Below are 24,514 nucleotides of genomic sequence, written 5' to 3'. Positions count from 1 at the left end.
CTTCCTGGAAATCCTTGCCAGGCACATGACAGATGACCAAATAATGTAGTTAGCATGATTTTTCAGGGGAATTTCATGCTGAACATCACTTTAAACTCCTCTGATGAATCAACTTGACTGGTAGATGAAGGGAATATTATCTGCCTGGGCTTCAGGGAGGTTTTTGACATACCTCTACATGGCATCACACATACATATGGAAGCAATAGTGCAAAGGGGAGGGAATCAGTGTCTTTTCAGTGATGCTGAGGGTAAAGACAAGAGGCAGTGGGCACACACTGAAATACAGGAGATTGCCTTTGAACATCAGTAAATGTTTCTTTACTGTCAGGGTGACTGAACCACGGCACAGACTGCCCAGAAAGATTGTGGAGCCTGGATCTTTGAAGACATTAAAAGTACACCCAGATAGAATCCTGGGCAAGAGGCTCTAGGTATCCTGGTTTAGGCAGGGGGGTTGGGCCTGGTTAGCCCCACCAACCCCTTCCACTCTCTTTCATTCTGTGCTAGTGAATTCTCTTCAAGATGCATTTCAAAGCACTGGCATGACAAAGTTCTGTGCAGACAGAGATCCAAATGGACATGGCATCTAAGTTCCTTAAGCAGTGTTCAAGAAGAATGTAAAACTCTGGCACAAGTGTCTCTTCCCTAACTGAATCCCTTTCATGGGAAAATTCCCAGCTCTAGAAAGATCTTCTGATACGCATGCTTAAGACTGACACTGGCTGAGCAAATTTCTCCCTATGTATATCTAAGACCAGTTAGGATCTTCACCCAAAGTGCTGTCAACATAGTCACAGAATGCCTATTGTTAAGAAGTGACAGCTTCCATCAGAATGGCAGCTATTGGTCCACAAAATGGATTAATGGATGGGAATTATCTACGTGGGTTAAAAACAAAAATAAAGAGTTGGTCTTTATTTATCAATTTCATGGCAATATTGATAAGGGAAGAAAAAGATCTAAGTCCTTGACTTTCTGGACTCGAGGAAAGATTTTAAAAATTCCTTGTAAAAATGTATGATCACAATCAGACTATTGAAACCATTTTAGTTGGGAACAAAGTTCCAAAATTGTCTAGATAGTGGCAAAGAAGCCAAGAAAATAGGAAAGAAACAAAAAGAGAGCAAAAGAGTCAGCTTCAGTGTACAAGCTCGTTCTAGAAGTAGTCTGCTGGGAAAAGGAACCCCCAGCTAAATTTCCAATGTATTCCTGCGCTTGATTCAGTAACTGGTCAATGTAAAAACCAATCCTTTTGTACAACTTCTTCCAGCAACAAAAACTCCAACAGGTTGACACTACCATCATGCCTGTTCCAGACATATTTAAAAGAGAAATGATGATTTTCTTGAAAACCTACTTACATAAAAGTTGCAAGATGGTGGAGGGATTCCCACATCCTCCTTCCTCCATCTGGCTTGAAAGTATATTTGATAAAATATGCAACAAAGCACATGATTTATAAGGGAGAGTCAAATGGATGATTTGGGAATCGATCTCTTGTTGATAGTAAACTTCATATCCACTCGGTGTGACCTTTTTAAAACAAAATGTGGAGCTGAGGCATGAATCTGCCACAACAATTGTAAAGCAAACATACACACTCCCCTTCATATGCCCCCCCCTCCACACACACCTAGGCACACACAGAGATCAGCATAGCAGATCATGAACACCTTGGAAAAGACTGAAATGCTAAATGCCTCTCTTGATGGGCAAAAGAGCTGGTGCAGTAATTCAAATGCCTGGTACAAAAATTCTGTTTAATATTTAGCTCCTATTTAAAACACAGCTTTTCATTTCATTCTATTTACAGAATATTTTCATTTCATTTGTTTCTTTAAAATTACTTAGTTCTCACCTGTTGTATGTCTAGGAATATTTTCTTCCAAAAATAGAAAAAAATAGATGATATCTTTTCAGCAGAAAACATTGGTTGATACAATTTTAAACCATCATGATATGGAAGAATTCTTCTGTCCCTCTCGAAGGTGGAAGAAGCATTTGGATCACAGATCATCTACAATGAAATACTTGACATGTTTAAGATGCTTTCAATCAATTTTGATCGTCAATTGCTTATTTGTTGTAAACAGTAATTTTTCAGTGAAGGGAAAGTGTGTGTGGTATATCTACATGATATGTTCAAAGGCAGTTCCTACTAATGGCCAGGCTGAATTCCAGTAAATAATGTCCCGAATGATATTTTGCCGCCTTCTTTGGCACTTCATGAAATCTTACCCTGATGAAGTGCTGAAACACAGAGATTTTCTCTTAGAGAGTGTCTCATGTTGTAACCTATCCCATGGATTTTATGCTGTAATTCTTATCTCTTTTAAAATTTACTATCTTCTGTACAGTTTTCATGAAACTTTCTGTTACAGTAGTGAATAGCACAGATAAATGTCATTTTGTACAACTTTGAATTTACCCCAAGAGCTGAGAGAAAACTTGATCCTATACTTCAATCCGAGTTTCTTCTATAGTCCAACTTTGTTTCTCTACCATCAAGCTTCTCCTTTGTTGCTGCTCCAAGCCCTGTCCAAGGTGACCTTGAATACTTTCAGGGATGGGACACCCACAACTTCTCTGGGCAACCTGTTCCAGTGTTCCAGCACTCCCACAGTAAAAAAGGCCTTCCTTTCATCTAATATGTGTAGGAAATCATAAATCTAGGCATAGAAGCTTGGAGTGCAAATTTGAAATTCTTTGGATTTGAAGCACATTTTATATGAATACTGACTTACAGATGACTAAAAGATGTTGATGGGCATTTGAGCTGACAAGTTTTGAAAAAGTGCACGGAAATTAAAATTGAAACCACTAAAATTAAAAACTCCTTGCCATTTTCTTTTTCCTCTCCTATTCAAAATTGCATATGTCAGATATCAGTGCTTCATGCAAACCTCTCAGATGCTCTCAGAGAAAAAGCTTTTCTTTCAGACTAAGTTGCGGTTGACGTAGAACACTAGCAGGAGTGAAAGATTTTCTGGGCATCGGGGCAGCCCGTTCTCCTTGGATTTGTGTGCAGAATGCATTTTATCCAAACTGGAAAATAGATCCCAGCTCTGTTCTATTCATCATTCTTACTTCATCAGGCCAGAAGATTCTGTGAAAAGTAGCCTGTGGACCTTGAAGACAGCGCATGTGAACCAGATGAGAGGTGATAGAGAAGTTGAGGGAGAGAAGAAAGAGCATGAGGCTGAAACCAGAAAGTATTTCTCCACGTGATCATGGAAGATTGCAGGAGCCACTTGGTACTATCAAACCAGCCCAACTTGGCACTGGTGCCACCTTGGGTCTGGGAGCCATGTTGCATATCGTGCATTTTAAGGAGCCAGCTGGCCACACCCAGCCATATGCCCCCAAACACAAACCAAGGCCCTTTTCTCTGGCAAACAAAACTCAGCTGCCCTGCTTCTGGATGGCAGATTGCAGGAACCACTTGGTACTATCAAACCAGCCCAACTTGGCACTGGTGCCACCATGGGTCTGGTCACCATCCTGCCTATTGTAGCTTTTCAGGAGCCAGCCGGTCACTCTCAGCCATAGGCCCCCAAACACAAACCTCGGCCCGTTTCCCTGGCAAACAAAAGTAAGCTGCCCCGCTTCTGCATGGCAGATTGCAGGAGCTACTTAGTACTATCAAATCAGCCCGACTTGGCACAGGTGCCACCTTGGATCTGGGAACCATCCTGTGTATCGTGGATTTTCAGGGGCCAGCCGGCCACTCTCAGCCATATGCCCCCAAAAACAAACCACGGACCTTTTCTCTGGCAAACAAAAATCAGCTGCCCCACTTCTGGATGGCAGATTGCAGGAGCCACTTGGGACTATCACACCAGCACAACATGGCACTGCTGCCACCTTGGATCTGGGAACAATCCTGCGTATCGTACATATTCAGGAACCAGCCGAACACTCCCAGCCACAGGCCCCCAAACACAAACAACGGCCCATTTCCCTGGCAAACAAAAGTAAGCTGCCCCGCTTCTGGATGGCAGTTTGCAGGAGCCACTTGGGACTATCAAACCAGCCCGACTTGGTAATGGTACCACCTTGGATCTGGGAACCATCCGGCGTATCGTGGATTTTCAGGGGCCAGCCGGTCATTCCCAGCCATATGCCCCCAAACACAAACCTCGGCCCTTTTCTCTGGCAAACAAAACTCAACTGCCCCTCTTCTGGATGGCAAATTGCAGGACGCACTTGGTACTACAAAAAGAGCCCGACTTGGCAGTGGTGCCACCTTGGCTCTGGGAACCATCCTGCGTATCGAGCATTTTAAGGAGCCAGCCGGCAATTCCCAGCCGTATGCCCCAAAAAGAAACCATGGACATTTTCTCTGGCAAAAAAAACTCAGCTGTCCCACTTCTGGATGGCAGATTGCAGGAGTCACTTTGAACCATACAACCAGCCTTACTTGGCACTGGTGCCACCTTGGATCTGGGAACCATCCTGCCTATCGTTGATTTTCAGGGGCCAGCCGGCCACTCTCAGCCATAGGCCCCCAAACACAAACCACAGCCCTTTTCTCTAGCAAACAAAATTCAACTGCCCCGCTTCTGGATGGCAAATTGCAGGAGCCACTGGGTACTACAAAAACAGCCTGACTTGGCACTGGTGCCACCTTGCGTCTGGTTACCATGCGGCGTATCGTGCATTTTAAGGAGCCAGGTGGCCACTCCCAGCCATATGCCCCCAAACACAACCCACGGCCCTTTTCTCTGGCAAACAAAACTCAGCTGCCCCGCTTCTGGATGGCAGATTGCAGGAGACACTTGGTACTATCAAACCAGCCCGACTTGGCACTGGTGCCACCTTGGGTCTGGGAACCATCCTGCGTATTGTGGATTGTCCGGAGACAGCCGACCACTCTCGGCCACAGAGCCCAATCAAAAACAAAGGTCCGTTTCCCTGGCAAAAAAAACTCAGCTGCCCCGCTTCTGGATGGGAGATTGCAGGACGCACTTGACACTGTCAAACGAGCCCCACTTGGCACTGGTGCCACCTTGGGTCTGGGAACCATGCTGCGTATCGTGGATTTTCAGGAGCCAGCCGGCCACTGCCAGCCACAGGCCCCCAAACACAAACCACAGCCTTTTCCTCTGGCAAACAAAACTCAGCTGCCCCGCTTCTGGATGGCAGATTGCAGGAGCCACTTGGTACTATCAAACCAGCCCGACTTGGCACTGGTGCCACCTCTGGTCTGGGAACCATCCTGCCTATCGTGGATTTTAAGGAGCCAGCCGGCTACTCCCAGCCACAGGCCCCCAACAAAAACCACGGCCCTTTTTTCTCGCAAACAAAACTTAGCTGCCTCACTTCTGGATGGCAGATTGCAGGAGCCACTTGGTGTAATCAAACCAGCCCGACTTGGCACTGGTGCCACCTTGGGTCTGGGAACCATCCTGCGTATCGTGGATTCTAAGGAGCCAGCCGGCCACTCCCAGCCACAGGCCCCCAAACAAAATCAACGGCGCTGTTCCCTGGAAAACAAAACACGCCTGCCAACTTTTTGATGGAGTTTGCAGGAGCCACTTGGTACTATCAAACCAGCCCGACTTGGCACAGGTGCCACCTTGGGTCTGGGAAACATCCTGCGTATCGTGGATTCTTAGGAGCCTGCCGGCCACTCCTAGCCACAGGCCCCCAAACAAAAACCTAGGCCTATTTCTCTGGCAAACAAAAGTAAGCTGCCCTGCTTCTGGATGGCAGATTGCAGGAGACACTTGGTACTATCAAACCAGCCCGACTTGGCACTGGTGCCACCTTGGATCTGGGAACCATGCTGTGTATCGTGGATATTCAGGGGCCAGCTGGCCACTCTCAGCCATATGTCCCCAAACAGAAACCTCGGCCCGTTTCTCTGGCAAACAAAACTCAACTGCCCCTCTTCTGGATGGCAAATTGCAGGATGAACTTGATACTAAAACCGCAGGCCGACTTGGTAGTGGTGACACCTTGGGCCTGGGAACCATCATGCGTATCGAGCATTTTAAGGAGCCAGCCGGCCACTCCCAGCAATATGCCCCCAAAAACAATCCACGGAATTTTTCTCTGGCAAACAAAAATCAGCTGCCCCGCTTCTGGATGGGAGATTGCAGGAGGCACTTGACACTGTGAAACCAGCCCCACTTGGCACTGGTGCCACCTTGGGTCTGGGAACCATGCTGCGTATCATGGATTTTCAGGAGCCAGCCGGTCACTCTCAGCCATAGGCCCCCAAACACAAACCTCGTCCCGTTTCCCTGGCAAACAAAAGTAAGCTGCCCCGCTTCTGCATGGCAGATTGCAGGAGCTACTTAGTACTATCAAATCAGCCCGACTTGGCACAGGTGCCACCTTGGATCTGGTCACCATCCTGCCTATCGTAGCTTTTCAGGAGCCAGCCGGCCACTCCCTGCCACAGGCCCCCAAACACAAACAACGGCGCTTTTCCCTGGAAAGCAAAATTCGCCTGCCAACATTTTGATGGCAGATTGCAGGAGCCACTTGGTACTATCAAACAAGCCGAACTTGGCACTTGTGCCACCATGGGTCTGGTCAACATCCTGCCTATCGTAGCTTTTCAGGAGCCAGCCGGTCACTCCCAGCCATAGGCCCCGAGACAAAAACCTCGGCCCGTTTCCCGGGCAAACAAAAGTAAGCTACCCCGCTTCTGGATGGCAGATTGCAGGACGCACTTGGTACTATCAAACCAGCCCGACTTGGCACTGGTGCCACCTCTGGTCTGGGAACCATCCTGCGTATTGTAGATTCTAAGGAGCCAGCCGGCCACTCCCAGCCATTGGCCCCCCAAAAAAATCAACGGCGCTTTTCCCTGGAAAACAAAACTTGCCTGCCAACTTTTTGATGGCAGATTGCCGGAGCCACTTGGTACTATCAAACCAGCCCTACTTGGCACTGGTGCCACCATGGGTCTGGTCACCATCCTGCCTATCGTAGCTTTTCAGGAGCCAGCCGGTCACTCCCAGCCATAGGCCCCCAGACACAAAGCTCGACCCGTTTCCCTGGCAAACAAAAGTAAGCTGCCCCGCTTCTGGATGGCAGATTGCAGGACGCACTTGGTACTATCAAACCAGCCCAACTTGGCACTGGTGCCACCTTGGGTCTGGGAACCATCCTGCGTATCGTGGATTCTAAGGAGCCAGCCGGTCACTCCCTGCCACAGGCCCCCAGACACAAACAACGGCGCTTTTCCCTGGAAAACAAAACTCGCCTGCCGACTTTTTGATGGCAGATTGCAGGAGCCACTTGCTACTATCAAATCAGCCCAACTTGGCACTGGTGCCACTATGGGTCTGGTCACCATCCTGCCTATCGTAGCTTTTCAGGAGCCAGCCGGTCACTCCCAGCCATAGGCCCCCAGACACAAACCTCGGCCCGTTTCCCTGGAAAACAAAAGTAAGCTGCCCCGCTTCTGGATGGCAGATTGCAGGAGCCACTTTGCACCATCCAACTAGCCCGACTTGGCACTGGTGCCACCTCAGGTCTGGGAACCATCCTGCGTATCGTGGATTCTAATTAGCCATCCGGCCACTCCCACCCACAGGCCCCCAAACACAAACAACGGCGCTTTTCCCTGGAAAACAAAACTCGCCTGCCAATTTTTGATGGCAGATTGCAGGAGCCACTTGGTACTATCAAACCAGCCCAACTTGGCACTGGTGCCACCTTGGATCTGGGAACCATGCTGTGTATCGTGGATATTCAGGGGCCAGCTGGCCACTCTCAGCCATATGTCCCCAAACAGAAACCTCGGCCCGTTTCTCTGGCAAACAAAACTCAACTGCCCCTCTTCTGGATGGCAAATTGCAGGATGAACTTGATACTAAAACCGCAGGCCGACTTGGTAGTGGTGACACCTTGGGCCTGGGAACCATCATGCGTATCGAGCATTTTAAGGAGCCAGCCGGCCACTCCCAGCAATATGCCCCCAAAAACAATCCACGGAATTTTTCTCTGGCAAACAAAAATCAGCTGCCCCGCTTCTGGATGGCAGATTGCAGGAGCCACTTTGCACCATCAAACCAGCCCGACTTGGCACTGGTGCCACCTTGCATCTGGGAACCATGCTGCCTAGCGTGGATTTTCAGGAGCCAGCCGGCCACTCTCAGCTATATGCCCCCAAACAAAACCCACGGCCCGTTTCCCTGGCAAACAAAATTAAGCTGCCCCGCTTCTGGATGGCAGATTGCAGGACGCACTTGGTAGTATCAAACCAGCCCGACTTGGCACTGGTGCCACCTTGGGTCTGGGAACCATCCTGCGTATCGTGGGTTCAAAGGAGCCAGCCGGCCACTCCCAGCCACAGGCCCCCAAATACAAACAATGGCGCTTTTCCCTGGAAAACAAAACTCGCCTGCCAAGTTTTTGATGGCAGATTACAGGAGCCACTTGGTACTATCAAACCAGCCCAACTTGGCACTGGTGCCACCATGGGTCTGGTCACCATCCTGCCTATTGTAGCTTTTCAGGAGCCAGCCGGTCACTCCCAGCCATAGGTCCCCAGTCACAAACCTCGGCCCGTTTCCCTGGCAAACTAAAGTAAGCTGCCCCGCTTCTGGATGGCAGATTGCAGGAGCCACTTGGTACTATCAAACCAGCTCAACTTGGCACTGGTGCCACCTTGGGTCTGGGAACCATGCTGCGTAACACAGATTCTAAGGAGGCAGTCGGCCACTCCCAGCCACAAGCCCCCAAACACAAACAACGGCGCTATTCTCTGGCAAACAAAACTCAACTGCCCCTCTTCTGGATGGCAAATTGCAGGACGCACTTGGTACTATAAAAACAGCCCGACTTGGCACTGGTGCCACCTTGGGTCTGGGAACCATCCTGCGTATTGTGGGTTGTCAGGAGCCAGCCGAACACTCTCGGCCACAGACCCCAATTAAAAACAACGGCCCGTTTCACAGGCAAACAAAACTCAGCTGCCCCGCTTCTGGATGGGAGATTGCAGGAGGCACTTGACACTGTGAAACCAGCCCCACTTGGCACTGGTGCCACCTTGGGTCTGGGAACCATGCTGCGTATCATGGATTTTCAGGAGCCAGCCGGTCACTCTCAGCCATAGGCCCCCAAACACAAACCTCGTCCCGTTTCCCTGGCAAACAAAAGTAAGCTGCCCCGCTTCTGCATGGCAGATTGCAGGAGCTACTTAGTACTATCAAATCAGCCCGACTTGGCACAGGTGCCACCTTGGATCTGGTCACCATCCTGACTATCGTAGCTTTTCAGGAGCCAGCCGGCCACTCCCTGCCACAGGCCCCCAAACACAAACAACGGCGCTTTTCCCTGGAAAGCAAAATTCGCCTGCCAACATTTTGATGGCAGATTGCAGGAGCCACTTGGTACTATCAAACAAGCCGAACTTGGCACTTGTGCCACCATGGGTCTGGTCAACATCCTGCCTATCGTAGCTTTTCAGGAGCCAGCCGGTCACTCCCAGCCATAGGCCCCGAGACAAAAACCTCGGCCCGTTTCCCGGGCAAACAAAAGTAAGCTACCCCGCTTCTGGATGGCAGATTGCAGGACGCACTTGGTACTATCAAACCAGCCCGACTTGGCACTGGTGCCACCTCTGGTCTGGGAACCATCCTGCGTATCGTAGATTCTAAGGAGCCAGCCGGCCACTCCCAGCCATTGGCCCCCCAAAAAAAACAACGGCGCTTTTCCCTGGAAAACAAAACTTGCCTGCCAACTTTTTGATGGCAGATTGCCGGAGCCACTTGGTACTATCAAACCAGCCCTACTTGGCACTGGTGCCACCATGGGTCTGGTCACCATCCTGCCTATCGTAGCTTTTCAGGAGCCAGCCGGTCACTCCCAGCCATAGGCCCCCAGACACAAAGCTCGACCCGTTTCCCTGGCAAACAAAAGTAAGCTGCCCCGCTTCTGGATGGCAGATTGCAGGACGCACTTGGTACTATCAAACCAGCCCAACTTGGCACTGGTGCCACCTTGGGTCTGGGAACCATCCTGCGTATCGTGGATTCTAAGGAGCCAGCCGGTCACTCCCTGCCACAGGCCCCCAGACACAAACAACGGCGCTTTTCCCTGGAAAACAAAACTCGCCTGACAACTTTTTGATGGCAGATTGCAGGAGCCACTTGCTACTATCAAATCAGCCCAACTTGGCACTGGTGCCACCATGGGTCTGGTCACCATCCTGCCTATCGTAGCTTTTCAGGAGCCAGCCGGTCACTCCCAGCCATAGGCCCCCAGACACAAACCTCGGCCCGTTTCCCTGGAAAACAAAAGTAAGCTGCCCCGCTTCTGGATGGCAGATTGCAGGAGCCACTTTGCACCATCCAACTAGCCCGACTTGGCACTGGTGCCACCTCAGGTCTGGGAACCATCCTGCGTATCGTGGATTCTAATTATCCATCCGGCCACTCCCACCCACAGGCCCCCAAACACAAACAACGGCGCTTTTCCCTGGAAAACAAAACTCGCCTGCCAATTTTTGATGGCAGATTGCAGGAGCCACTTGGTACTATCAAACCAGCCCAACTTGGCACTGGTGCCACCATGGGTCTGGTCACCATCCTGCCTATCGTAGCTTTTCAGGAGCCAGCCGGTCACTCCCAGCCATAGGCCCCCAGACACAAAGCTCGGCCCGTTTCCCTGGCAAGCAAAAGTAAGCTGTCCCGCTTCTGGATGGCAGATTGCAGGACGCACTTGGTAGTATCAAACCAGGCGACTTGGCACTGGCGCCACCTCACGTCTGGGAACCATCCTGCATATCGTGGATTCTAAGCAGCCAGCCGGCCACTCCCAGCCACAGGCCCCCAAACACAAACAACGGCGCTTTTCCCTGGAAAACAAAACTCGCCTGCCAAGTTTTTGATGGCAGATTGCAGGAGCCACTTGGTACTATCAAACCAGCCCAACTTGGCACTGGTGCCACCATGGGTCTGGTCACCATCCTGCCTATCGTAGCTTTTCAGGAGCCAGCCGGTCACTCCCAGCCATAGGCCCCCAGACACAAACCTCGGCCCGTTTCCCTGGCAAACAAAAGCAAGCTGCCCCGCTTCTGGATGGCAGATTGCAGGAGCCACTTTGCACCATCAAACTAGCCCGACTTGGCACTGGTGCCACCTCTGGTCTGGGAACCATCCTGCGTATGGTAGATTCTAAGCAGCCAGCCGGCCACTCCCAGCCACAGGCCCCCAAACACAAACAACGGCGCTTTTCCCTGGAAAACAAAACTCGCCTGCCAACTTTTTGATGGCAGATTGCCGGAGCCACTTGGTACTATCAAACCAGCCCAACTTGGCACTGGTGCCACCATGGGTCTGGTCACCATCCTGCCAATCGTAGCTTTTCAGGAGCCAGCCGGCCACTCCCTGCCACAGGCCCCCAAACACAAACAACGGCGCTTTTCCCTGGAAAAAAAAATTCGCCTGCCAACTTTTTGATGGCAGATTGCAGGAGCCACTTGGTACTATCAAATCAGCCCAACTTGGCACTGGTGCCACCATGGGTCTGGTCACCATCCTGCCTATCGTAGCTTTTCAGGAGCCAGCCGGTCACTCCCAGCCATAGGCCCCCAGACATAAACCTCGGCCCGTTTCCCTGGCAAACAAAAGTAAGCTGCCCCGCTTCTGGATGGCAGATTGCAGCAACCACTTGGTACTATCAAACCAGCCCAACTTGGCACTGGTGCCACCTCTGGTCTGGGAACCATGCTGAGTATCGTGGATTCTAAGGAGCCAGCCGGCCACTCCCTGCCACAGGCCCCCAAACACAAACAACGGCGCTTTTCCCTGGAAAACAAAACTCGCCTGCCAAGTTTTTGATGGCAGATTGCAGGAGCCACTTGGTACTATCAAACCAGCCCAACTTGGCACTGGTGCCGTCATGGGTCTGGTCACCATCCTGCCTATCGTAGCTTTTCACGAGCCAGCCGGTCACTTCCAGGCTTAGGCCCCCAGACACAATCCTCGGACCGTTTCCCTGGCAAACAAAAGTAAGCTGCCCCGCTTCTGGATGGCAGATTGCAGGAACCACTTGGTACTATCAAACCAGCCCAACTTGGCACTGGTGTCACCATGGGTCTGGGAACCATCCTGCGTATCGTGGATTCTAATTAGCCATCCGTCCACTCCAGGCCATAGGGCCCCAGGCACAAACAACGGCGCTTTTCCCTGGATAACAAACTCGCCTGCCAACTTTTTGATGGCAGATTGCAGGAGCCACTTGGTACTATCAAACCAGCCCAACTTGGCACTGCTGCCACCATGGGTCTGGTCACCATCCTGCCTATCGTAGCTTTTCAGGAGCCAGCCGGTCACTCCCAGCCATATGCCCCGAGACACAAACCTCGGCCTGTTTCCCTGGCAAACAAAAGTAAGCTACCCCACTTCTGGATGGCAGATTGCAGGACGCACTTGGTACTATCAAACCAGCCCAACTTGGCACTGGTGCCACGTCAAGTCTAGGAACCATCCTGCGTATCGTGGATTCTAAGGAGCCAGCCGGCCACTCCCAGCCATAGGCCCCCAAACAAAAACAACGGCGCTTTTCCCTGGTAAAGAAAACTTGCCTGCCAACTTTTTGATGGCAGATTGCAGGAGCCACTTGGTACTATCAAACCAGCCCGACTTGGCACTGGTGCCACGACAAGTCTGGGAACCATCCTGCGTATCGTGGATTCTAATGAGCCAGCCGGCCACTCCCAGCCACAGGCCCCCAAACACAAACAACGGAGCTTTTCCCTGGAAAACAAAACTCGCCTGCCAACTTTTTGATGGCAGATTGCAGGAGCCACTTGGTACTATCAAACCAGCCCAACTTGGCACTGGTGCCACCTTGGGTCTGGTCACCATCCTGCCTATCGTAGCTTTTCAGGAGCCAGCCGGTCACTCCCAGCCATAGGCCCCGAGACACAAATCTCGGCCCTTTTCCCTGGCAAACAAAAGTAAGCTGCCCCGCTTCTGGATGGCAGATTGCAGGAGCCACTTTGCACCATCAAACTATCCCGACTAGGCACTGGTGCCACCTTGGGTCTGGGAACCATCCTGCGTATGGTGGATTCTAAGGAGCCAGCCGGTCACTCCCAGCCACAGGCCCCTAAACACAACAACGGCGCTTTTCCCTGGAAAACAAAACTCGCCTGCCAATTTTTGATGGCAGATTGCAGGAGCCACTTGGTACTATCAAACCAGCCCAACTTGGCACTGGTGCCACCATGGGTCTGGTCACCATCCTGCCTATCGTAGCTTTTCAGGAGCCAGCCGGTCACTCCCAGCCATAGGCCCCCAGACACAAAGCTCGGCCCGTTTCCCTGGCAAGCAAAAGTAAGCTGTCCCGCTTCTGGATGGCAGATTGCAGGACGCACTTGGTAGTATCAAACCAGCCCGACTTGGCACTGGCGCCACCTCACGTCTGGGAACCATCCTGCGTATCGTGGATTCTAAGCAGCCAGCCGGCCACTCCCAGCCACAGGCCCCCAAACACAAACAACGGTGCTTTTCCCTGGAAAACAAAACTCGCCTGCCAACTTTTTGATGGCAGATTGCAGGAGCCACTTGGTACTATCAAACCAGCCCAACTTGGCACTGGTGCCACCATGGGTCTGGTCACCATCCTGCCTATCGTAGCTTTTCAGGAGCCAGCCGGTCACTCTCAGCCATAGGCCCCCAGACACAAAGCTCGGCCCGTTTCCCTGGCAAACAAAAGTAAGTTATCCCGCTTCTGGATGGCAGATTGCAGGAGCCACTTTTCACCATCAAACCAGCCCGACTTGGCACTGGTGCCACCTCTGGTCTGGGAACCATCCTGCGTATCATGGATTCTAAGGAGCCAGCCGGCCACTCCCAGCCACAGGCCCCCAAACACAAACAACGGCGCTTTTCCCTGGATAACAAACTCGCCTGCCAAGTTTTTGATGGCAGATTGCAGGAGCCACTTGGTACTATCAAACCAGCCCAACTTGGCACTGCTGCCACCATGGGTCTGGTCACCATCCTGCCTATCGTAGCTTTTCAGGAGCCAGCCGGTCACTCCCAGCCATAGGCCCCGAGACACAAACCTCGGCCCGTTTCCCTGGCAAACAAAAGTAAGCTACCCCGCTTCTGGATGGCAGATTGCAGGATGCACTTGGTACTATCAAACCAGCCCAACTTGGCACTGGTGCCACCTCAGGTCTGGGAACCATCCTGCGTATCGTGGATTCTAAGGAGCCAGCCGGCCACTCCCAGCCATAGGCCCCCAAACAAAAACAACGGCGCTTTTCCCTGGAAAACAAAACGTGCCTGCCAACTTTTTGATGGCAGATTGCAGGAGCCACTTGGTACTATCAAACCAGCCCAACTTGGCACTGGTGCCACCATGGGTCTGGTCACCATCCTGCCTATCGTAGCTTTTCAGGAGCCAGCCAGTCACTCCCAGCCATAGGCCCAGAGACACAAAGCTCGGCCCGTTTCCCTGACAAACAAAAGTAAGCTGTCCCGCTTCTGGATGGCAGATTGCAGGACGCACTTGTTACTATCAAACCAGCCCGACTTGGCACTGGTGCCACCTCTGGTCTGGGAACTATCCTGCGTATGGTAGATTCTAAGCAGCCAGCCGGCCACTCCCAGCCACAGGCCCCCAAACACAAACAACGGCGCTTTTCCCTGGAAAACAAAACTCGTCTGCCAACTTTTTGATGGCAGATTGCCGGAGCCACTTGCTACTATCAAACCAGCCCAACTTGGCACTGGTGCCACCATGGGTCTGGTCACCATCCTGCCTATCGTAGCTTTTCAGGAGCCAGCCGGCCACTCCCTGCCACAGGCCCCCAAACACAAACAACGGCGCTTTTCCCTGGAAAACAAAATTCGCCTGCCAACATTTTGATGGCAGATTGCAGGAGCCACTTGGTACTATCAAATCAGCCCAACTTGGCACTGGTGCCACCATGGGTCTGGTCACCATCCTGCCTATCGTAGCTTTTCAGGAGCCAGCCGGTCACTCCCAGCCATAGGTCCCCAGACACAAACCTCGGCCCGTTTCCCTGGCAAACAAAAGTAAGCAGCCCCGCTTCTGGATGGCAGATTGCAGCAACCACTTGGTACTATCAAACCAGCCCAACTTGGCACTGGTGCCACCTTGGGTCTGGGAACCATCCTGCGTATCGTGGATTCTAAGGAGCCAGCCGGTCACTCCCTGCCACAGGCCCCCAGACACAAACAACGGCGCTTTTCCCTGGAAATCAAAACTCGCCTGACAACTTTTTGATGGCAGATTGCAGGAGCCACTTGCTACTATCAAATCAGCCCAACTTGGCACTGGTGCCACCATGGGTCTGGTCACCATCCTGCCTATCGTAGCTTTTCAGGAGCCAGCCGGTCACTCCCAGCCATAGGCCCCCAGACACAAACCTCGGCCCGTTTCCCTGGAAAACAAAAGTAAGCTGCCCCGCTTCTGGATGGCAGATTGCAGGAGCCACTTTGCACCATCCAACTAGCCCGACTTGGCACTGGTGCCACCTCAGGTCTGGGAACCATCCTGCGTATCGTGGATTCTAATTATCCATCCGGCCACTCCCACCCACAGGCCCCCAAACAAAAACAACGGCGCTTTTCCCTGGAAAACAAAACTCGCCTGCCAATTTTTGATGGCAGATTGCAGGAGCCACTTGGTACTATCAAACCAGCCCAACTTGGCACTGGTGCCACCATGGGTCTGGTCACCATCCTGCCTATCGTAGCTTTTCAGGAGCCAGCCGGTCACTCCCAGCCATAGGCCCCCAGACACAAAGCTCGGCCCGTTTCCCTGGCAAGCAAAAGTAAGCTGTCCCGCTTCTGGATGGCAGATTGCAGGACGCACTTGGTAGTATCAAACCAGGCGACTTGGCACTGGCGCCACCTCACGTCTGGGAACCATCCTGCATATCGTGGATTCTAAGCAGCCAGCCGGCCACTCCCAGCCACAGGCCCCCAAACACAAACAACGGCGCTTTTCCCTGGAAAACAAAACTCGCCTGCCAAGTTTTTGATGGCAGATTGCAGGAGCCACTTGGTACTATCAAACCAGCCCAACTTGGCACTGGTGCCACCATGGGTCTGGTCACCATCCTGCCTATCGTAGCTTTTCAGGAGCCAGCCGGTCACTCCCAGCCATAGGCCCCCAGACACAAACCTCGGCCCGTTTCCCTGGCAAACAAAAGCAAGCTGCCCCGCTTCTGGATGGCAGATTGCAGGAGCCACTTTGCACCATCAAACTAGCCCGACTTGGCACTGGTGCCACCTCTGGTCTGGGAACCATCCTGCGTATGGTACATTCTAAGCAGCCAGCCGGCCACTCCCAGCCACAGGCCCCCAAACACAAACAACGGCGCTTTTCCCTGGAAAACAAAACTCGTCTGCCAACTTTTTGATGGCAGATTGCCGGAGCCACTTGGTACTATCAAACCAGCCCAACTTGGCACTGGTGCCACCATGGGTCTGGTCACCATCCTGCCTATCGTAGCTTTTCAGGAGCCAGCCGGCCACTCCCTGCCACAGGCCCCCAAACACAAACAACGGCGCTTTTCCCTGGAAAAAAAAATTCGCCTGCCAACTTTTTGATGGCAGATTGCAGGAGCCACTAGGTACTATCAAATCAGCCCAACTTGGCACTGGTGCCACCATGGGTCTGGTCACCATCCTGCCTATCGTAGCTTTTCAGGAGCCAGCCGGTCACTCCCAGCCATAGGCCCCCAGACATAAACCTCGGCCCGTTTCCCTGGCAAACAAAAGTAAGCTGCCCCGCTTCTGGATGGCAGATTGCAGCAACCACTTGGTACTATCAAACCAGCCCAACTTGGCACTGGTGCCACCTCTGGTCTGGGAACCATGCTGAGTATCGTGGATTCTAAGGAGCCAGCCGGCCACTCCCAGCCACAGGCCCCCAAACACAAACAACGGCGCTTTTCCCTGGAAAACAAAACTCGCCTGCCAAGTTTTTGATGGCAGATTGCAGGAGCCACTTGGTACTATCAAACCAGCCCAACTTGGCACTGGTGCCGTCATGGGTCTGGTCACCATCCTGCCTATCGTAGCTTTTCACGAGCCAGCCGGTCACTTCCAGGCTTAGGCCCCCAGACACAATCCTCGGACCGTTTCCCTGGCAAACAAAAGTAAGCTGCCCCGCTTCTGGATGGCAGATTGCAGGAACCACTTGGTACTATCAAACCAGCCCAACTTGGCACTGGTGTCACCATGGGTCTGGGAACCATCCTGTGTATCGTGGATTCTAATTAGCCATCCGTCCACTCCAGGCCATAGGGCCCCAGGCACAAACAACGGCGCTTTTCCCTGGATAACAAACTCGCCTGCCAACTTTTTGATGGCAGATTGCAGGAGCCACTTGGTACTATCAAACCAGCCCAACTTGGCACTGCTGCCACCATGGGTCTGGTCACCATCCTGCCTATCGTAGCTTTTCAGGAGCCAGCCGGTCACTCCCAGCCATATGCCCCGAGACACAAACCTCGGCCCGTTTCCCTGGCAAACAAAAGTAAGCTACCCCACTTCTGGATGGCAGATTGCAGGACGCACTTGGTACTATCAAACCAGCCCAACTTGGCACTGGTGCCACGTCAAGTCTAGGAACCATCCTGCGTATCGTGGATTCTAAGGAGCCAGCCGGCCACTCCCAGCCATAGGCCCCCAAACAAAAACAACGGCGCTTTTCCCTGGTAAAGAAAACTTGCCTGCCAACTTTTTGATGGCAGATTGCAGGAGCCACTTGGTACTATCAAACCAGCCCGACTTGGCACTGGTGCCACGACAAGTCTGGGAACCATCCTGCGTATCGTGGATTCTAATGAGCCAGCCGGCCACTCCCAGCCACAGGCCCCCAAACACAAACAACGGAGCTTTTCCCTGGAAAACAAAACTTGCCTGCCAACTTTTTGATGGCAGATTGCAGGAGCCACTTGGTACTATCAAACCAGCCCAACTTGGCACTGGTGCCACCTTGGGTCTGGTCACCATCCTGCCTATCGTAGCTTTTCAGGAGCCAGCCGGTCACTCCCAGCCATAGGCCCCGAGACACAAATCTCGGCCCTTTTCCCTGGCAAACAAAAGTAAGCTGCCCCGCTTCTGGATGGCAGATTGCAGGAGCCACTTTGCACCATCAAACTATCCCGACTAGGCACTGGTGCCACCTTGGGTCTGGGAACCATCCTGCGTATGGTGGATTCTAAGGAGCCAGCCGGTCACTCCCAGCCACAGCCCCTAAACACAACAACGGCGCTTTTCCCTGGAAAACAAAACTCGCCTGCCAATTTTTGATGGCAGATTGCAGGAGCCACTTGGTACTATCAAACCAGCCCAACTTGGCACTGGTGCCACCATGGGTCTGGTCACCATCCTGCCTATCGTAGCTTTTCAGGAGCCAGCCGGTCACTCCCAGCCATAGGCCCCCAGACACAAAGCTCGGCCCGTTTCCCTGGCAAGCAAAAGTAAGCTGTCCCGCTTCTGGATGGCAGATTGCAGGACGCACTTGGTAGTATCAAACCAGCCCGACTTGGCACTGGCGCCACCTCACGTCTGGGAACCATCCTGCGTATCGTGGATTCTAAGCAGCCAGCCGGCCACTCCCAGCCACAGGCCCCCAAACACAAACAACGGTGCTTTTCCCTGGAAAACAAAACTCGCCTGCCAACTTTTTGATGGCAGATTGCAGGAGCCACTTGGTACTATCAAACCAGCCCAACTTGGCACTGGTGCCACCATGGGTCTGGTCACCATCCTGCCTATCGTAGCTTTTCAGGAGCCAGCCGGTCACTCCCAGCCATAGGGCCCCAGACACAAACCTCGGCCCGTTTCCCTGGCAAACAAAAGCAAGCTGCCCCGCTACTGGATGGCAGATTGCAGGAGCCACTTTGCACCATCAAACTAGCCCGACTTGGCACTGGTGCCACCTCAGGTCTGGGAACCATGCTGCGTATCGTGGATTCTAATTAGCCATCCGGCCACTCCCACCCACAGGCCCCCAAACACAAACAACGGCGCTTTTCCCTGGAAAACAAAACTCGCCTGCCAAATTTTGATGGCAGATTGCCGGAGCCACTTGGTACTATCAAACCAGCCCACCTTGACACTGGTGCCACCATGGGTCTGGTCACCATCCTGCCTATCGTAGCTTTTCAGGAGCCAGCCGGTCACTCCCAGCCATAGGCCCCCAGACACAAAGCTCGGCCCGTTTCCCTGGCAAACAAAAGTAAGTTATCCCGCTTCTGGATGGCAGATTGCAGGAGCCACTTTTCACCATCAAACCAGCCCGACTTGGCACTGGTGCCACCTCTGGTCTGGGAACCATCCTGCGTATCATGGATTCTAAGGAGCCAGCCGGCCACTCCCAGCCACAGGCCCCCAAACACAAACAACGGCGCTTTTCCCTGGATAACAAACTCGCCTGCCAAGTTTTTGATGGCAGATTGCAGGAGCCACTTGGTACTATCAAACCAGCCCAACTTGGCACTGCTGCCACCATGGGTCTGGTCACCATCCTGCCTATCGTAGCTTTTCAGGAGCCAGCCGGTCACTCCCAGCCATAGGCCCCGAGACACAAACCTCGGCCCGTTTCCCTGGCAAACAAAAGTAAGCTACCCCGCTTCTGGATGGCAGATTGCAGGAGCCACTTGGTACTATCAAACCAGCCCAACTTGGCACTGGTGCCACCTCAGGTCTGGGAACCATCCTGCGTATCGTGGATTCTAAGGAGCCAGCCGGCCACTCCCAGCCATAGGCCCCCAAACAAAAACAACGGCGCTTTTCCCTGGAAAACAAAACGTGCCTGCCAACTTTTTGATGGCAGATTGCAGGAGCCACTTGGTACTATCAAACCAGCCCAACTTGGCACTGGTGCCACCATGGGTCTGGTCACCATCCTGCCTATCGTAGCTTTTCAGGAGCCAGCCAGTCACTCCCAGCCATAGGCCCAGAGACACAAAGCTCGGCCCGTTTCCCTGGAAAACAAAATTCGCCTGCCAACATTTTGATGGCAGATTGCAGGAGCCACTTGGTACTATCAAATCAGCCCAACTTGGCACTGGTGCCACCATGGGTCTGGTCACCATCCTGCCTATCGTAGCTTTTCAGGAGCCAGCCGGTCACTCCCAGCCATAGGCCCCCAGACACAAACCTCGGCCCGTTTCCCTGGCAAACAAAAGTAAGCAGCCCCGCTTCTGGATGGCAGATTGCAGCAACCACTTGGTACTATCAAACCAGCCCAACTTGGCACTGGTGCCACCTCTGGTCTGGGAACCATGCTGAGTATCATGGATTCTAAGGAGCCAGCCGGCCACTCCCAGCCACAGGCCCCCAAACACAAACAACGGCGCTTTTCCCTGGAAAACAAAACTCGCCTGCCAAGTTTTTGATGGCAGATTGCAGGAGCCACTTGGTACTATCAAACCAGCCCAACTTGGCACTGGTGCCGTCATGGGTCTGGTCACCATCCTGCCTATCGTAGCTTTTCACGAGCCAGCCGGTCACTTCCAGGCTTAGGCCCCCAGACACAATCCTCGGACCGTTTCCCTGGCAAACAAAAGTAAGCTGCCCCGCTTCTGGATGGCAGATTGCAGGATCCACTTGGTACTATCAAACCAGCCCAACTTGGCACTGGTGTCACCATGGGTCTGGGAACCATCCTGTGTATCGTGGGTTCTAATTAGCCATCCGTCCACTCCAGGCCATAGGGCCCCAGGCACAAACAACGGCGCTTTTCCCTGGATAACAAACTCGCCTGCCAACTTTTTGATGGCAGATTGCAGGAGCCACTTGGTACTATCAAACCAGCCCAACTTGGCACTGCTGCCACCATGGGTCTGGTCACCATCCTGCCTATCGTAGCTTTTCAGGAGCCAGCCGGTCACTCCCAGCCATATGCCCCGAGACAAAAACCTCGGCCCGTTTCCCTGGCAAACAAAAGTAAGCTACCCCACTTCTGGATGGCAGATTGCAGGACGCACTTGGTACTATCAAACCAGCCCAACTTGGCACTGGTGCCACGTCAAGTCTAGGAACCATCCTGCGTATCGTGGATTCTAAGGAGCCAGCCGGCCACTCCCAGCCATAGGCCCCCAAACAAAAACAACGGCGCTTTTCCCTGGTAAAGAAAACTTGCCTGCCAACTTTTTGATGGCAGATTGCAGGAGCCACTTGGTACTATCAAACCAGCCCAACTTGGCACTGGTGCCACCATGGGTCTGGTCACCATCCTGCCTATCGTAGCTTTTCAGGAGCCAGCCGGTCACTCCCAGCCATAGGCCCCCAGACACAAAGCTCGGCCCGTTTCCCTGGCAAACAAAAGTAAGCTGCCCCGCTTCTGGATGGCAGATTGCAGGAGCCACTTGTTGCTATCAAACCAGCCCGACTTGGCACTGGTGCCACCACTGGTCTGGGAACCATCCTGCGTATCGTGGATTCTAAAGAGCCAGCCGGCCACTCCCAGCCACAGGCTCCCAAACACAAACAACGGCGCTTTTCCCTGGAAAACAAAACTCGCCTGCCAACTTTTTGTTGGCAGATTGCAGGAGCCACTTGGTACTATCAAACCAGCCCAACTTGGCACTGCTGCCACCATGGGTCTGGTCACCATCCTGCCTATCGTAGGTTTTCACGAGCCTGCCGGTCACTCCCAGCCATAGGCCCCCAGACAAATCCTCGGCCCGTTTCCCTGGCAAACAAAAGTAAGCTGCCCCGCTTCTGGATGGCAGATTGCAGGATCCACTTGGTACTAACAAACCAGCCCGACTTGGCACTGGTGCCACGACAAGTCTGGGAACCATCCTGCGTATCGTGGATTCTAATGAGCCAGCCGGCCACTCCCAGCCACAGGCCCCCAAACACAAACAACGGTGCTTTTCCCTGGAAAACAAAACTCGCCTGCCAACATTTTGATGGCAGATTGCAGGAGCCACTTGGTACTATCAAACCAGCCCAACTTGGCACTGGTGCCACCTTGGGTCTGGTCACCATCCTGCCTATCGTAGCTTTTCAGGAGCCAGCCGGTCACTCCCAGCCATAGGCCCCGAGACACAAAGCTCGGCCCTTTTCCCTGGCAAACAAAAGTAAGCTGCCCCGCTTCTGGATGGCAGATTGCAGGAGCCACTTTGCACCATCAAACTATCCCGACTAGGCACTGGTGCCACCTTGGGTCTGGGAACCATCCTGCGTATGGTGGATTCTAAGGAGCCAGCCGGCCACTCCCAGCCACAGGCCCCTAAACACAACAACGGCGCTTTTCCCTGGAAAAAAAAACTCGCCTGCCAAATTTTGATGGCAGATTGCAGGAGCCACTTGGTACTATCAAACCAGCCCAACTTGGGACTGGTGCCACCATGGGTCTGGTCACCATCCTGCCTATCGTAGCTTTTCAGGAGCCAGCCGGTCACTCGCAGCCATAGGCCCCCAGACAAAAACCTCGGCCCGTTTCCCTGGCAAACAAAAGTAAGCTGCCCTGCTTCTGGATGGCAGATTGCAGGAACCACTTGGTACTATCAAACCAGCCCGACTTGGCACTGCTGCCACCATGGGTCTGGGAACCATCCTGCGTATCGTGGATTCTAAGGAGCCAGTCGGCCACTCCCAGCCACAGGCCCCCAAACACAAACAACGGCCCGTTTCCGTGGCAAACAAAAGTAAGCTGCCCCGCTTCTGGATGGCAGATTGCAGGAGCCACTTGGTACTATCAAACCAGCCCGACTTGGCACTGGTGCCACCTCTGGTCTGGGAACCATCCTGCGTATCGTGGTGTCTAAGGAGCCAGCCGGCCACTCCCAACCACAGGCCACCAAACACAAACAACAGCGCTTTTCCCTGGAAAACAAAACTCGCCTGCCAACTTTTTGATGTCAGATTGCAGGAGCCACTTGGTACTATCAAACCAGCCCAACTTGGCACTGGTGCCACCATGGGTCTGGTCACCATCCTGCCTATCGTAGCTTTCAGGAGCCCGCCGGTCACTCCCAGCCATAGGCCCCGAGACACAAACCTCGGCCCGTTTCCCTGGCAAACAAAAGTAAGCTGCCCCGCTTCTGGATGGCAGATTGCAGGACGCACTTGGTACTATCAAACCAGCCCGACTTGGCACTGGCGCCACCTCACGTCTGGGAACCATCCTGCGTATCGTGGATTCTAAGCAGCCAGCCGGCCACTCCCAGCCACAGGCCCCCAAACACAAACAACGGCGCTTTTCCCTGGCAAACAAAAGTAAGCTGCCCCGCTTCTGGATGGCAGATTGCAGGAACCACTTGGTAGTATCAAACCAGCCCAACTTGGCACTGGTGGCACCTCTTGTCTGGGAACCATGCTGCGTATCGTGGTTTCTAAGGAGCCAGCCGGCCACTCCCAACCATAGACCCCCAGACACAAACCTCGGCCCGTTTCCCTGGAAAAGAAAAGTAAGCTACCCCGATTCTGGATGGCAGATTGCAGGAGGCACTTGGTACTATCAAATCAGCCCAACTTGGCACTGGTGCCACAATGGGTCTGGTAAACATCCTGCCTATCGTAGCTTTTCAGGAGCCAGCCGGCCACTCTCAGCCATATGCCCCCAAAAACAAACCACGGCCCTTTTCTCTGGCAAACAAAACTCAACTGCCCCTCTTCTGGATGGCAAATTTTAGGACGCACTTTGTACTACGAAAACCGCCCGACGTGGCACTGGTGCCACCTTGTGTCAGGGAACCATCCTGCATATCGAGCTTTTTAAGGAGCCAGCCGGCCACGCCCAGCCATAAACCCCCGAAAAAAAACCACGGACCATTTCTCTTGGAAACAAAAATCCGCTGACCCGCGTCTGTATGGCAGATTGCAGGAGCCACTTTGCACCATCAAACCAGCCCGACTTGGCACTGGTGCCACCTTGGGTGTGGGAACAATCCTGCATATCGTGGATTCTAAGGAGCCAGCCGGCCACTCCCAGCCACAGGCCCCCAAACACAAACAACGGCGCTTTTCCCTGGAAAACAAAACTCGCCTGCCAACTTTTTGATGGCAGATTGCAGGAGCCACTTGGTACTATCAAATCATCCCAACTTGGCACTGGTGCCACTATGGGTCTGGGAACCATCCTGCCTATCGTAGCTTTTCAGGAGCCAGCCGGTCACTCCCAGCCATAGGCCCCCAGACACAAACCTCGGACCGTTTCCCTGGCAAACAAAAGTAAGCTGCCCCGATTCTGGATGGCAGATTGCAGGAGCCACTTGGTTGTGTCAAACCAGCCCGACTTGGCACTGGTGCCACCTTGGGTCTGGGAACCATCCTGCGTATCGTGGATTCTAAGCAGCCACCCGGCCACTCTGAGCCACAGGCCCCCAAACAAAATCTACGGCGCTTTTCCCTGGAAAACAAAACTCGCCTGCCAACTTTTTGATGGCAGATTGCAGGAGCCACTTGGTACTATCAAACCAGCCCAACTTGGCACTGGTGCCACAATGGGTCTGGTAAACATCCTGCCTATCGTAGCTTTTCAGGAGCCAGCCGGCCACTCTCAGCCATATGCCCCCAAAAACAAACCACGGCCC

The sequence above is a fragment of the Melospiza melodia genome, chromosome 3, assembly GCF_035770615.1.
Source record: "Melospiza melodia melodia isolate bMelMel2 chromosome 3, bMelMel2.pri, whole genome shotgun sequence".
Taxonomy (NCBI): domain Eukaryota; kingdom Metazoa; phylum Chordata; class Aves; order Passeriformes; family Passerellidae; genus Melospiza; species Melospiza melodia.
This window is presented reverse-complemented; position numbering follows the sequence as displayed.